This window comes from Myotis myotis, unplaced genomic scaffold, assembly GCF_014108235.1.
Source record: "Myotis myotis isolate mMyoMyo1 unplaced genomic scaffold, mMyoMyo1.p scaffold_m19_p_3, whole genome shotgun sequence".
NCBI classification, from domain to species: domain Eukaryota; kingdom Metazoa; phylum Chordata; class Mammalia; order Chiroptera; family Vespertilionidae; genus Myotis; species Myotis myotis.
Genome location: NW_023416335.1, coordinates 123,921,620 through 123,933,577, shown reverse-complemented (window position 1 = coordinate 123,933,577; position 11,958 = coordinate 123,921,620). Strand labels below are relative to the sequence as shown.

Below are 11,958 nucleotides of genomic sequence, written 5' to 3'. Positions count from 1 at the left end.
GAGGCAGCCACAAAGAACTGGACCAATATGAGCTCTGAACTCTGGAATGACTCCCTTTTCCTTTAGCCTGGCTGCTCAGCAAATGAACAGACTTCACTCCTATGTGTTTGTTTGTTTTTTTTTAAAAAAAGGCTGCCTTAAAATATGCCCCCACCCTCCGAAGACAGCGGCCGAGTCCGCAGAAGTGCGTGGGATGCGTGCACATCTGCATAACTTCTCAGAGGATTGCCCACAGGACGCAGCCCGCCTGCCGGAGTTAATTAACTAGAGCACCTGATGGATAAATAGTCCCCAAACAGCACTTCATAAACTTCAACCGTTCCGTAATGTTCTTGATTGTTGAGGCATGGCAAAATAAGAACTTACAGAGGGGAGGAAACAGCAACGGGGAGAGATTACAAAGATGCATAAGAATACTGGAGGCATGGAGACAGCCCCAGGCCGCTGCTTTGCGGAGAGATCCAGTTCTGGCTCTAATGGCTCCGCAGATGTTTGCTTCTGCCGAGGGACGCGATCCCGTCGAACATTCGCTTTTGCTGGTCCTCAGTTTCCCTGTCTGTGAAGTGGATGACTGCGTTTGTCCTACCCCGTGTCTCCTTTCTCACACCCCGTTGGAGGCCCGCCCCCCCCCCCCCACCATGTTCACAGAGATCCCTCTGGGCATCAGGGTCCCCTGCCTGGGACAGGAGCAGTGTTATCCTAGTGGCTTTTATTTGCAGTGTGGCACTCTCAGAGACGCACAGAAGAGACTCAAATGGAAACGTGCATGCAGACTGGAAAACAAGTCTGTAGAGCTATACACACAGCCCTCTCCGCCACCCCACGCACAGTCACCGACTTGTGCAACCATATAAGTGCATGAACAGACGGGGGACCATTTCCACAGCCACACTATGAGTCTCACAGACCCACGCTCACTCGTGGATACTCTGTCATCGTTTCCCACTGCAAGGTTACATATCCAGCCAGCCTCGACTTCCCCCATGCCCTCAGCCCGACCTTTGCTAGAGGTCATGACTGTGGAATACAAGACTCCAAACGCACGCGGATGGCGGCGCTGTGCCAGGGTGGGACACTGGGAATAGTCAGTCCTGCTCTGGAGAGGCTCACATCTGGTAGCAGATGGAGATGCACACAGTCACAGGCCCGTGTGGTGGTGCTGCTGCAGAAGCGAGTTCAGGAGCTGGCTCCGCTTTTGTCCTCCTGAACCCTGGAAGGGGGCCATTCTCCTCCTTCCATCCGAGGACACAGTGCAGGCTCAGGCACCTGCTCGGCGCTGGTGGAGCGAGCCACGCTGTCTCTGTGGGGTCGGCTCTATAGTTCCAGTCCTCGGATCCTGCCCTGTAAGTCAGCTTCTCCTCAGGTGTGTCTGCTGGTAGCTGTTGAGGGAGGGGGTAGTGAGGCTGAGGAGGAACAGGAGCACGGCCATGCTGAACCCATCCGGGAAGGAGCGCTGAGTGAAGAGGCAGGAGGAGTGGGCAGCAATGGCCACAAACTGACTCTTGGGGAAGAGAAAGCATAAGGACAGAGATGGGAGAGAGGGGAGGGCAGTTGCCACCCCTCTGTCTACCAGCAAGGGAAGGCCTCCTGCAGTTCAGTCTTCCTCTTCAGAAGGTAAGCTCGATGAAGCCTGCTCCCATTTTCCCCTAAGCCGATGATGTCTCAACCCATCCCAGGCCCCCTGAGGGACATCTCGGATGTCACTGCCATCTGGCTATGATGGTCCCCAAACCACAGGGCACCCAGGCACCTGGACAGTGGATCAGTGATCACAGGCTCACAGGATAGAAGTGCTCCAAGGCCATTTAGCCCAGCCCCTCGTTTTATGAATGATGAGACTAAGGTCTCAAGCATGGAAAGCATTTGCTCTAGGTTCCACCTTCTGTCAGGGAGTTAGGGTTGTTCTAGAATCTGATGAGATGTTTACTGAGTCCCTGGAAAATTGGGAGACTAAGTCCCAGTGATGGGAAGGGCTAGTTCATGGTCTGACACCAAGTTACTGGTGCAGCCAAGAGTAGGACCAGGCTCAGCCAAAGGCCCTGGAGCCAAAGGGGTCTTCTCCGCAGCTGTAGGAGGGTAAGAAGGCACATCCACCACAGCTAGAACTGCATGCTGGGCCTGACAGGCCAGTCCATAGTACAGGCACATGCAGGCATGGACCAATGAAGTCAGCTTCCTGACAAGAGGAGGCCGAAGAGTTGGGCGAGGAGATCGAGGGGAGTAGGTGGAGCTGAGCATAGCTGTGCTTTGCGTTTTCTCTTTCACGTTTCAGTCCTCCATCCTGCAGACAGCACCTCTGCATGTCCCGCAGAGAAAATCCTTGGGGAGGCCCATCCTGAGGTCTGGCGTGAGTGATCTGAGGTCATGACCCTGGTGGGGCTAACAGGATGCTACATGAGAGTGCGTGTAACCCCTCTGCACTCCCCGATGGCGTTAAGCACCTCCCATGGTCTCTGCACCAGGAAAGGGGAGCCAGGAGGCTTGGGGAGCAACAGGGATAAAAGGAGAGCAGAGGCCTGGGCTCATGGCCACAGGAAAGGGGACCTTGGAGGATGCACACCTCCCACCATGGAGACTCAGCCCAGCAGAGAGAGGCTGCCTCACAAGGGCCTGGGCAGGGCTGCCTCAGTAGTGTCATGTATCTTGACCACCTAGCATGCATTTGACTCCAGCTCCCCAGTTGATTAGTATGGTTCAATGGTGGTTGACATGCAGGATGGTGATCTGTTCTGGCTTCTTTTGGAACATAAGGAAGACCTAGAGAGGAAGAAAAGATGGTGTCAACTGTGGGAGCCTTTTCTCTCCTGACTCTCCTTGGGGGCCTCAACTACCAAGGGTTCTGCCTATTTTATTGAAAGGGAGGCTAAGACCCAAGGGAAGAAACACCAAACACCTGCACAGCACCTACTACGTGCAAGGTACTTTGTGTGCATAAAAATCATATAAACACTTATAGTATTATTATATGATTTCTACTTACCTCCATTTTACAGATGGGAAAACTGAGGCAGAGAGTGATTAAGTAACTTGCCCAAAGTTATACAACTAATAGTTGTCCAAGCTGGGATTTGAACGCAGTCTGACTTGAGAGACTGGGATCTTTCCAATATCCTATCCCACGTCCCAGACACTAGGGAGACTGGGCAGCTCGGTGACTAGGGAACTGGGTGTTGAATACCCACACAGCCATAAAACAAATTCCCAGTTTCTCTGCTCAGACTCATTTTGGTGAGAGATTGATAAGAGCCCCCTTTCTTTCCTCACTGCCCCAAACTCATGACCTCGCCCCACACCACTCAATCCTGTGTGCCTTCTGGACTCACAAGCAGGGTTTCTTCTCTTTAACGCTCGAGGATGGCTTTTGCTGTTGGATGATCCTTACCACATGATACCAATTTTTAAATTTTTTTAAATTTTCATTTAATCTGGGCCCAGTTGCTAATGGGGGAAAATGCCTACCTCTGCAGGTGCATGAATGAAGAGTGGGACCAGTGGGAGCCTGTGGGGTGCGACGGCACACCGGTGAGTGCCCTTCCTCTGCCAGGGAGTAGTGGGACCACGGTTTGCTCTGACATCAGCCTCAGGGCAGCCACCTGAGCAAACCCCGAGACCATCCAACACTTTCCTCCAGCGCCCACGCAGGACGCTCCATGTACACCACCCACCCCAGACCCAGCTGACAGAGATAACCCAGCGCCTGAGGAACCAGGCACTTACCATGTCAAGCAATCAAAGGCCTTTGAGAAGAAACACTACCAGCACACGCTTGCCATCTGCTGGTTAGAAGTGGGACGTGCAGCCAGACCTTTCTGTCATGCTGGGGGCACAGCTTCCTCCTGGCTTCAGCCCCAATCCTCACTGTTCCTCTGTGCTGCCTGCTCCCACAGTGCCCACCTGTCCGCAGGAAGACACCTGTTAGCATAGGAAAGAGGGAGATGGGACTGGGAGTGATAACATAAGGACTCTCCAAATGTGTCCCGGGCCACAGACATGGATTCTAAGGAGTACAAGGATCACCTGGGATTTTGTTTGTTGAAAAGCACATTCTTAATCAGAGTGCTGGGGCTGGCACATGAGATTCTGCATTTCAACAAGCCCCAGGTGATGCTGATGCTGCTGGTCCGTGGACCAGACGTTAGCCCATCGCTCAGCATCCCCGATTCAGCCTCCAAATCACTACCAGGTAACTTGTCAAGCCTCAGCTAGATTGTTTTTCTTCTTTTTCTTTCTTCCAGGAAATCTTTTGTTCTACTTCCATTTGAAACAGAGAACAGCTAAAAACAATGAAATATCTACTGCTTAGCCCATATTCAGTGTGTGCCAGGCCCAGGACTAAACACTCTCATACATTATCTAATTCAATCTTCCTTTATTTCCTTTTATAAAGTAGGTGTTATTACCCCCACTTTATAGATAAGAACATTGAGGCCATAACATGTAAATAGGCGACTCATGGTTGCGCAGCTGTAACTGGCGGAGCTGAGATTCAAGTGGAGGTCTTCTGAGCCTGCGCTGACCCAGTTGGTTCACTCCCACTTGCAGCCATACTCTCAGGCCAAGTGCAGCCCACCGGCTGGCAGAAGTAGCTTTAGTTAGCCAGGAGCAAGGTGGCCACAAACTGGGAGGAAGAGGAAAGGAAAAGACCAGGTCATAAAGCCTGCTCCCGGTGTGGTGAGACCTGACTGGTCAGGACTGGGGGCGGTACTAGCCCACCAGCCATCCCTCCTCTGCCTCAGGATACTTGGTGAGTGATTGCTCATCAGATCAACTCCATGGAGCAGCCAGATCAGAGGCTGGGACTTGCATACATCTTGCTGGGCTCCAACTTTCTTTTAATGTGGGCAAACCCACACTAGGCACCTGCTGTGTGCAAGACTCTAAGCTGGGTGTTGAAGTACTGGAGGGGACACAGAGCTGTACACACATCAGCCCTGCCTCCAGGGAGCTCACAGCCTCACTGATGGTGTGGGAAACATACCTCCCCTTTAAGGTTGGGGCTAGAAGAGCAGTAGGAAGCAGGAGTTCCAGAAGTTGGTATTGAACTAGAGAATGGGGTGGCCTTGGGCAAACGAAGGAGAGGGGAGGAAGCCTCCTGCCAGGAGAAGACTGCATGGTGCCTGGACACCCCTCCCCCCTCAACTCACCAGGGGCTAGGGGCCAGCGAGGGAGCAGTGGGCCTGCAATTGGCCTGCAATCGGGGCTCCTACTATGGGACGGGCAGCCACAGAAGAAGAGAGAGAAGAATTGAGAGAAAAGAATTGGTAACAAGGGGTCTTGAAGGCTATTTTAAGGAGCTTGAATTTTATCACTTATTTATTCATTTGACAATGATGTGTCAAAGGGTTACTAAGCACGTTATGCTAGATGCTATTCTGAGCAGGAGCCACCTCACTAAAACAAAACAGACAAAAGTCCTTACCTCCAGGGACTCTGCATTCCAGTCCTGTAGGCAAAGGGAGCTACAAAGGACTTCTGAGCAAGAAGCTGACCTAGGCACCTGCAGATTTTCGGAGCATTGTGGTGGCTGCAATTTGTCACCAGAATTAAGTGACAAGTACTCTAAAGGCATGCCTCAAAAGTTATCTGTACCTACCACATGGTACCACACATATGCTGGGCTTATCTTTAAAAATATAAGACATGGCCCTGCCTTTGAAGAACTTGTAGTTTGGAGGGCAGGCAGACAAATATGCAAATCACAAGACAGGGGGAGTGCTGGTTGTTGCTTAACAGGCTTTCAGGTTGGGTGAGGGGGCTGATTTGTATTGTTTGCCAATCCCTATGGTGTAAATCAGTGGTTCTCAATCTGTGAGTTGCGACCCCCTTTGCGGTCGAACGACCCTTTCACAGGGGTCGCCTAAGACCATCCTGCATATCAGATATTTACATTACGATTCATAACAGTAGCAACATTACTGTTACGAAGTAGCAACGAAAATAATTTTATGGTTGGGTCACAACATGAGGAACTGTATTTAAAGGGCCAGAAGGTTGAGAACCACTGGTGTAAATCCTCCCTCTGTGGCTGATTTCAAGCTACGGAGGGGAAGTTACTGAAGTTGGAAGATGATACAGTCAGTGCTCACCAGTTGGTGGAGCCCGCCCAGTCCACCTCGGAGACTAGAGGCGAAAACCCAAGAAAGAAAGACATAACCTGGACTTGAGAGTCAGGGAAGTTTCATGAGAGGCGACGATGGCCTGAGTCTGCATGCATTTGTCAGAGCACCGGGGAGAAGAGCAGGTGTGGCAGAAAATAGCCATTTGCCAAGGCCCAGGGCCCGAGCAGCTCGGCTACAAGGCAGGTGAGCAGGGCTGCTGGGGGAGTGGAGGGAGGCAAGGCTGGCAAAGACGGCTGAGCCCAGGACTGTGGAAGGTCTCACAGGCCCATCAGAGGCGCTCACCTCAGCCCCTGCCGCCAGGAAGCAGCCAGAGGGCCCAGGCAGAGGCCGATCGCTTTGGGGAGGGTGGGTCTGTCAGCAGTGTGGAGGGTGGACTGAGGGTGAGGTATAGGAAGGAAGGCAGCCCAGCCCATGAGGGAGAGAAGAGGAAAGACGTGCATGGTCAGCACCTGCTTCTTCAGGCCGGACCCCTCGCCTCCTCCCTGCTCGCACCGCACCGAGGCAGGAGGGAATGCAGGCAAGAGTGCGAGCCCAGGGCACCTGGCCAGCTGCTAAGTTGCTTAACCCCTCAGCGCCTCCTGACAGTGCTGCCGGGAGAATTAGGGGAGTCGATGCTCATAACAAGCTGAGAGCAGTGCCTCGCCATTATAAAAAAAAAAATACACACTCCAAAACGTCCGTTAGGTGAGCACTTTCTCTGAAAAGCTTTTCCTGGCACCAGCACTGCAACTCTGGGCCTGGAGCCTGGCGCGCTGCCCTCCTGCGGGCCCCTGGAGCATACTTCATCGCCCTGCCCACACTGCCTTGTAATTGCCCGTTTCCTCATCTGCTTCCCCTCCTAGACCCGAGCCCCTGGAGGGCGGGTGCGCCTTGTCCAGCGGTGGTTCTGTGCGTCCTAGCACAGCCCGGCCCAAAGCGCTGCCCCGTGCTCGTTGCTCCGGGACAATTTGCCAAGAGCAAGGCGTGTGGGAGGAGCACTGGCTACGGGGACAGAGGTTAACAGAGCCCAGGAAGAAACAGGAGGTGGAGACGTTTCTTTTAGGTGTGAGGGGGGCTGATGAGTTCTGATCTTGCTTGTCACTTAAGGAAAAGGAAGTGGGAGCTAGTAACAGGGATTCTCTACAGGGAGACAGCGGAGCTCTGGCACGTGTCCCCATCAAGGCTTTCTGCAGAGCAGGGTCATAGTTTTATTTATCCCTGGGGCACCCCAAAAAGAAAGAGACCCTAGAACTCTGCAGGGTGCCCACCAGTCTTGCCTCATAGAATATGTCCCCTGAGAGAACCACCAGGCCGCGGTCATAGGCAGCGAGGGATCCCGCTGGCCTCAGAGGCTCCCACTGGGACATGGTGTGAGGGCCTGCCACCATCAGGAGAAGACGGAAGGAGGAGGGTGGCAGGGAGGGACGAGTACCAGGAACCAGGAATCAGTCTTCGGGTCTAGAAGAGCAAAGGGCAAGAGCAGTCAGTGGGGCTGGTCACCATGCCCCTGCCCCCAGCCCTCCCCCGCAGCTCCAGCTCTGTTCCTCAGAATGACCACCATGAGGTCAGATAAGCAAGCAAGAGCTCCCGTCGGTCAGACCACAACATCTCCTGCATTTTCTCAGGCCCAGGAGTGCTTGTTGCAGAGCTTTGCCAGGTTGGATACTGGCCCTGTGGGCACCATAAGTAAAAGCAGGGCTCGTGTCTCATCCAAAACCTCCTACTCTTCCCTTCTCCCAACGTGGCCAGTTGAGGGTTTCCAGTCCCCCCGCCCATGACCACCAGCTTCGGGCCTCCCACTGCCCCTGCCTTTGGACACTGGATGGCCGCCTGCGGGGCACCTTTGGGGAGACTCCACTGGCCATGACTCTGCTCCGTCCTCACTTCCGCTGCTGTTCCACGTGGGCTCTCCAGCCCCTGCAGTGCCCCCGATGTAGGGCCCAGGGCCGTGGATATTGTGCGGTGCCCCCCCCACTTCACACCCCTCCCCATGCAGGGCCCACGGCCGTGGATATTGTGCAGCAGGGAGGGGGGTGCAGAGAGCACAGAGCTCCTGGTTCCCTCTCTCTGGCTCTCTGGGGCCCTGGCTGCCCCGCCTCTCACTGAGCCCCACCACACGCAGTCCCCCAGAGCGGAACTTACCCCCTGCTTCTCCTGCGCTCCTCCCAGCAGTGACTGATTCCGCTCCAGCTGCTTGGTGTGTTGGGGCTGGTGGTGCATCCCAGCGGCAGGTGCTCTGGGCTCCAGGCTGTTGGTGTGACTCCAGGCGGCCCCGCCCTCTCGAAGCTTTCTACTCCTGTGCTCTGGTCATTAGATGGCCCGCAGCCCCAGCCCTGCACACACACTTACACACGCTCACACTTACACCCGCACAGGGAACCCAGAGCTGGGGCTGCCATCCGGGGCTGCAGGGCACCCTGCCATCCTCACAGCCCCGGGAGGGAGGGCACAGAGGCAGCCCTGGGGGGTGGAGAAAACGCAGAGGGCAAAGGATAACGGTGGCGGTTCCGGAGAGTGTGGGTAGAAAGTCAGGAATGGTCAGTACCCACAGGGAGGCAGACTGCCACTCCCCACTTAGCATCCTCTGACCTGTGCCCCCACCCGTCCTCCTCAGTGAAGGCGGCCCTCTCGGAGAGCAGGAAGCCCGGGGACACCACACCTCAGGCCTCCACCAGGGCAGGCCACTGCTCTCCTCTCAGGTTCAAGTCTTCCTCCCTCTGTTCCCTTCCCCACACGGCGAAGGACAAGCATATCCTTTGCGCCTGCTGGGTCCTCTCACTCCCTAGCCCTCTACTCACCAACAGAGCACTGGGAAGTGGAGTTCCACCCACCTCTACCACCTGTGCCTAACGAGAAGCAATGAAACTGGCTGTTTGTCCAAGTGACCTCAGGCACACCTTTTCTCTCCTTAGCGAAACAGGGAGAGAACCAGGTTTAAAAGCCGGATTGCTGACTGAAAGGCCGGGCAGCCCTGCCCCAAGGCTCACTCCACAGAGATCCCAGGGAAGCTTCTAGAACCAGCTCTGTAGAATACAGTGCCTCAGTCTCTGCTCTGACAAGACAGTACACGGTGGTCTTGTGAAGGCTGTGGAAATCCACGCCTATGCGAGCCCTGGGTTATTCGTGCTCACAGCCAAGGGGATAAAGAGGCTTGAGGAACTAGAAAGGGCGAGCTTATCCCGCCATGAGGAAGTGACTAGTTACACGCTGGCTGCACACACCTGGTTCCACGCCTACGCTTGCAGGAGCTGCCACAAACCCTCAGGGGGCCCTGCCCTTTGTCTATCCAGGAAAGTTTCCTGGATGGGTCCCTGCTAGAAGATAAGCCCTGTGGCCACTCACATCCATCACATGCCATTTCCTAGAAATCAAGTCAAAACTTTGGCCACCATCATCAGTCTGGTGTGGTCACACTCCCTTCTGCACCCTCCACCTTTCTTGTTTAATGCATCCCACTCGCCCTCCCTCCGCTCCACAGGCACGTCAGAACCTCAGAGGTTAGCCTGTGCGCTTGGTCGTCCAGAGTGCATGGTGAACTCCTGTGGGAAATGACCCACGGCCTTTCACAGGCCGCTGGAGCCCTGGGTGACATCAGAAAGGTGTAAGTATGGGGTGCAGAGGTTGTGGCGGTCACTCTGCTGGCTCATCACCTGCCGAGAGGCTTCACTTGTTGTGGGAGAACCTTGGCCAATGCCCTGATAGGCCCTGAGACCTCGAGAGGCCAGCGTGGGAAGCAGGTGGGATGAACAGAATGGGACTATGAATTTTAGGCAAGACACACCACAGCCTAGTTTTCTTTCTCATACCTGCTGTGAGGGAGGAGTCTGCTTATCACCCGGGAGGCTTCCCCTGTTAAATGCCCCTCGAGTTTTGGATCAGAAAGATTAGGTCAAACAAAGCTTGTCTCCCAGTGTCCTGCAGCTCTAAAATGAGATGGCGACGAGATGTCACTATCGGTTCCTTCTGCCCCGAGCAAAACAAGGAAAGGCATAAAAACCTAACCCTTCCCCAGTTACCCAGCATGTTCACAGAGCCCTGGCTGCCCTCAGCGGAGAGCTAAGCCACTTCTGGGCCTGTGAGGTGAAGAGAGATGCCTACCTGAGGGCGAGGCTGGAAATCCCGTGGGTGAACCCCGGCACTGCCTGAATGGTACACTTACTTACTATAACAAAACAACGGCTGGCCTTGCTGAGTCAGCACCACGTGCCAAACACTGCTCTAAACACCATGTGCCCTCTAACAGACTCACAACCAACCCCACGAGGTGGGTACCATCAACACCCCCTTTTACAAATGAGGAAACTGAGGCACGGAGAGGTTAAGGAACCCTTCCAACATCACACAGTTCCTAAGTAGCAGGGCCACGATTCAAACCCAGGCAGTCTGGTTCCAGAGCCCAAGCACGTACTGTCCCTCAGCCTCTTGCTGTACCATGGTTCATTTCATGGGGGTGGGAAAGAATCTAAGTGTTGCCTTCCCCAACAAGTAAAGGAATACAGGGAGGGGCAAAAGTAGGGCTACAGTGGTGAGTATGCAAAACAAAGGGTTTATTCTTGTATTATTATTTATTAGTTATTGGATTATTTTCTATGTGAACAACGGTAACCCTAATTCTACCCCACCCTGTACAATTTTCCTATTGGGTCTCACGGTAGCTTTGTGCAAATAGCAATGCAAGGCAGCCTGCCTTCCTCCCTCCTGTCCCTCCTCCCTGCTGTCCGCCATTCACCTGGGTGGGACCATGGGTTTTCTTTTCAGACCCTTGGGACCCAGAGCAGAGGGGTCTCGGCCATCCCTGTGCGGGAAGGAGAGGCCCTGGGAAATGACCAGGTCCCTGCCCCCGTTTGAGCCAAAGCAGGTTCCATCTCCTCCTCCCCTGATTCTTGGAATAGAAGAGGACCACTGCTTTCCCAGAACACTGGCAATGACTGCGCAATGGGGTGATGGGTGATGGGGATTCTCCCCATGGCTGGGCCTGGGTCATTTGGCTGCCGTACTTCATCTCTTGCTTTTGCTGATGGTCATGCTGGCACCCTGCACCCCATCTTCCGTGAGAGACACCCCTGGAGGCATCAGAGGGACCTTTTCTTTCTCCACTGCAGGGAAGCTACTAAAGGCACCCCCTCTACCCCCACACGCCCTTCTTTCAGGACCAGGAGTTCCTCTCTCACTATCACAGATGGGAAGAGCTGTCCCTCTCAGGGCCACTGGCAGCCTCACCACTCACAGAGGCCAGTCTTATCTCTGACTTAAGTATATTCTTCACACACTGTGTTCGCATATTTATTTATTGTCCTCTGTCATTATCAGTGTTGTAGGGTGGTGTGCAGGAGGCTGTTGGAATAACTCCCTTACAGGTATCTTTCACACACTCGTTCCCTATCGCTGTGGAGGAAATGGCTGCCTGGACTCAGGTCCGCATGCGCCCCATCACCCACACAGCCTCTAGCACCTGGTTCTCTAGCTAAGAGTGGTGTGAACCTTGCTTCCCCTAACTTCTTAGGAGCCCTTCAACTATACATAAATCTAATCTCTTTAAAGTCAAGTCATATTTCTCAACACAACTCTGGGCAATTAGGTACAAATCTGAGGATCTCATTCCTAAACAGAATATTCCTGAAGACGAGCTGCGGAGAAAATGTATGTGCAAGGCTGTGTGTGTGTGTGTGTGTGTGTGTGTGTGTGTGTGTATGCATATGCCCACAAGTGTATACTAGGCACAATGCTCTCCAAGTAACTTTCCATCTTTGTGTCTGTTTTGCCTGGATCAGCCCTCCTTGATCCACCCATAGCCATTCCTGCCACCTTTCTTTCTCTTCCTTGAGAAGTAGCAAGCATGAGCAATAAAGACCGGACCAGG

The 11,958-nt window shown here is 53.9% G+C and overlaps 1 long non-coding RNA gene across 1 annotated transcript; it reads right to left on the bottom strand.

Annotated features, from left to right (window-relative positions):
* Positions 1 to 662: 662 nt before the first annotated feature.
* On the bottom strand, positions 663 to 5,532 carry LOC118651174. The gene is made up of 3 exons (XR_004966130.1): positions 5,420 to 5,532; positions 3,718 to 3,894; positions 663 to 2,757 (listed from the first exon to the last, which is right to left on the bottom strand). It is a non-coding gene; the product is annotated as an uncharacterized LOC118651174 (long non-coding RNA).
* Positions 5,533 to 11,958: the final 6,426 nt, after the last annotated feature.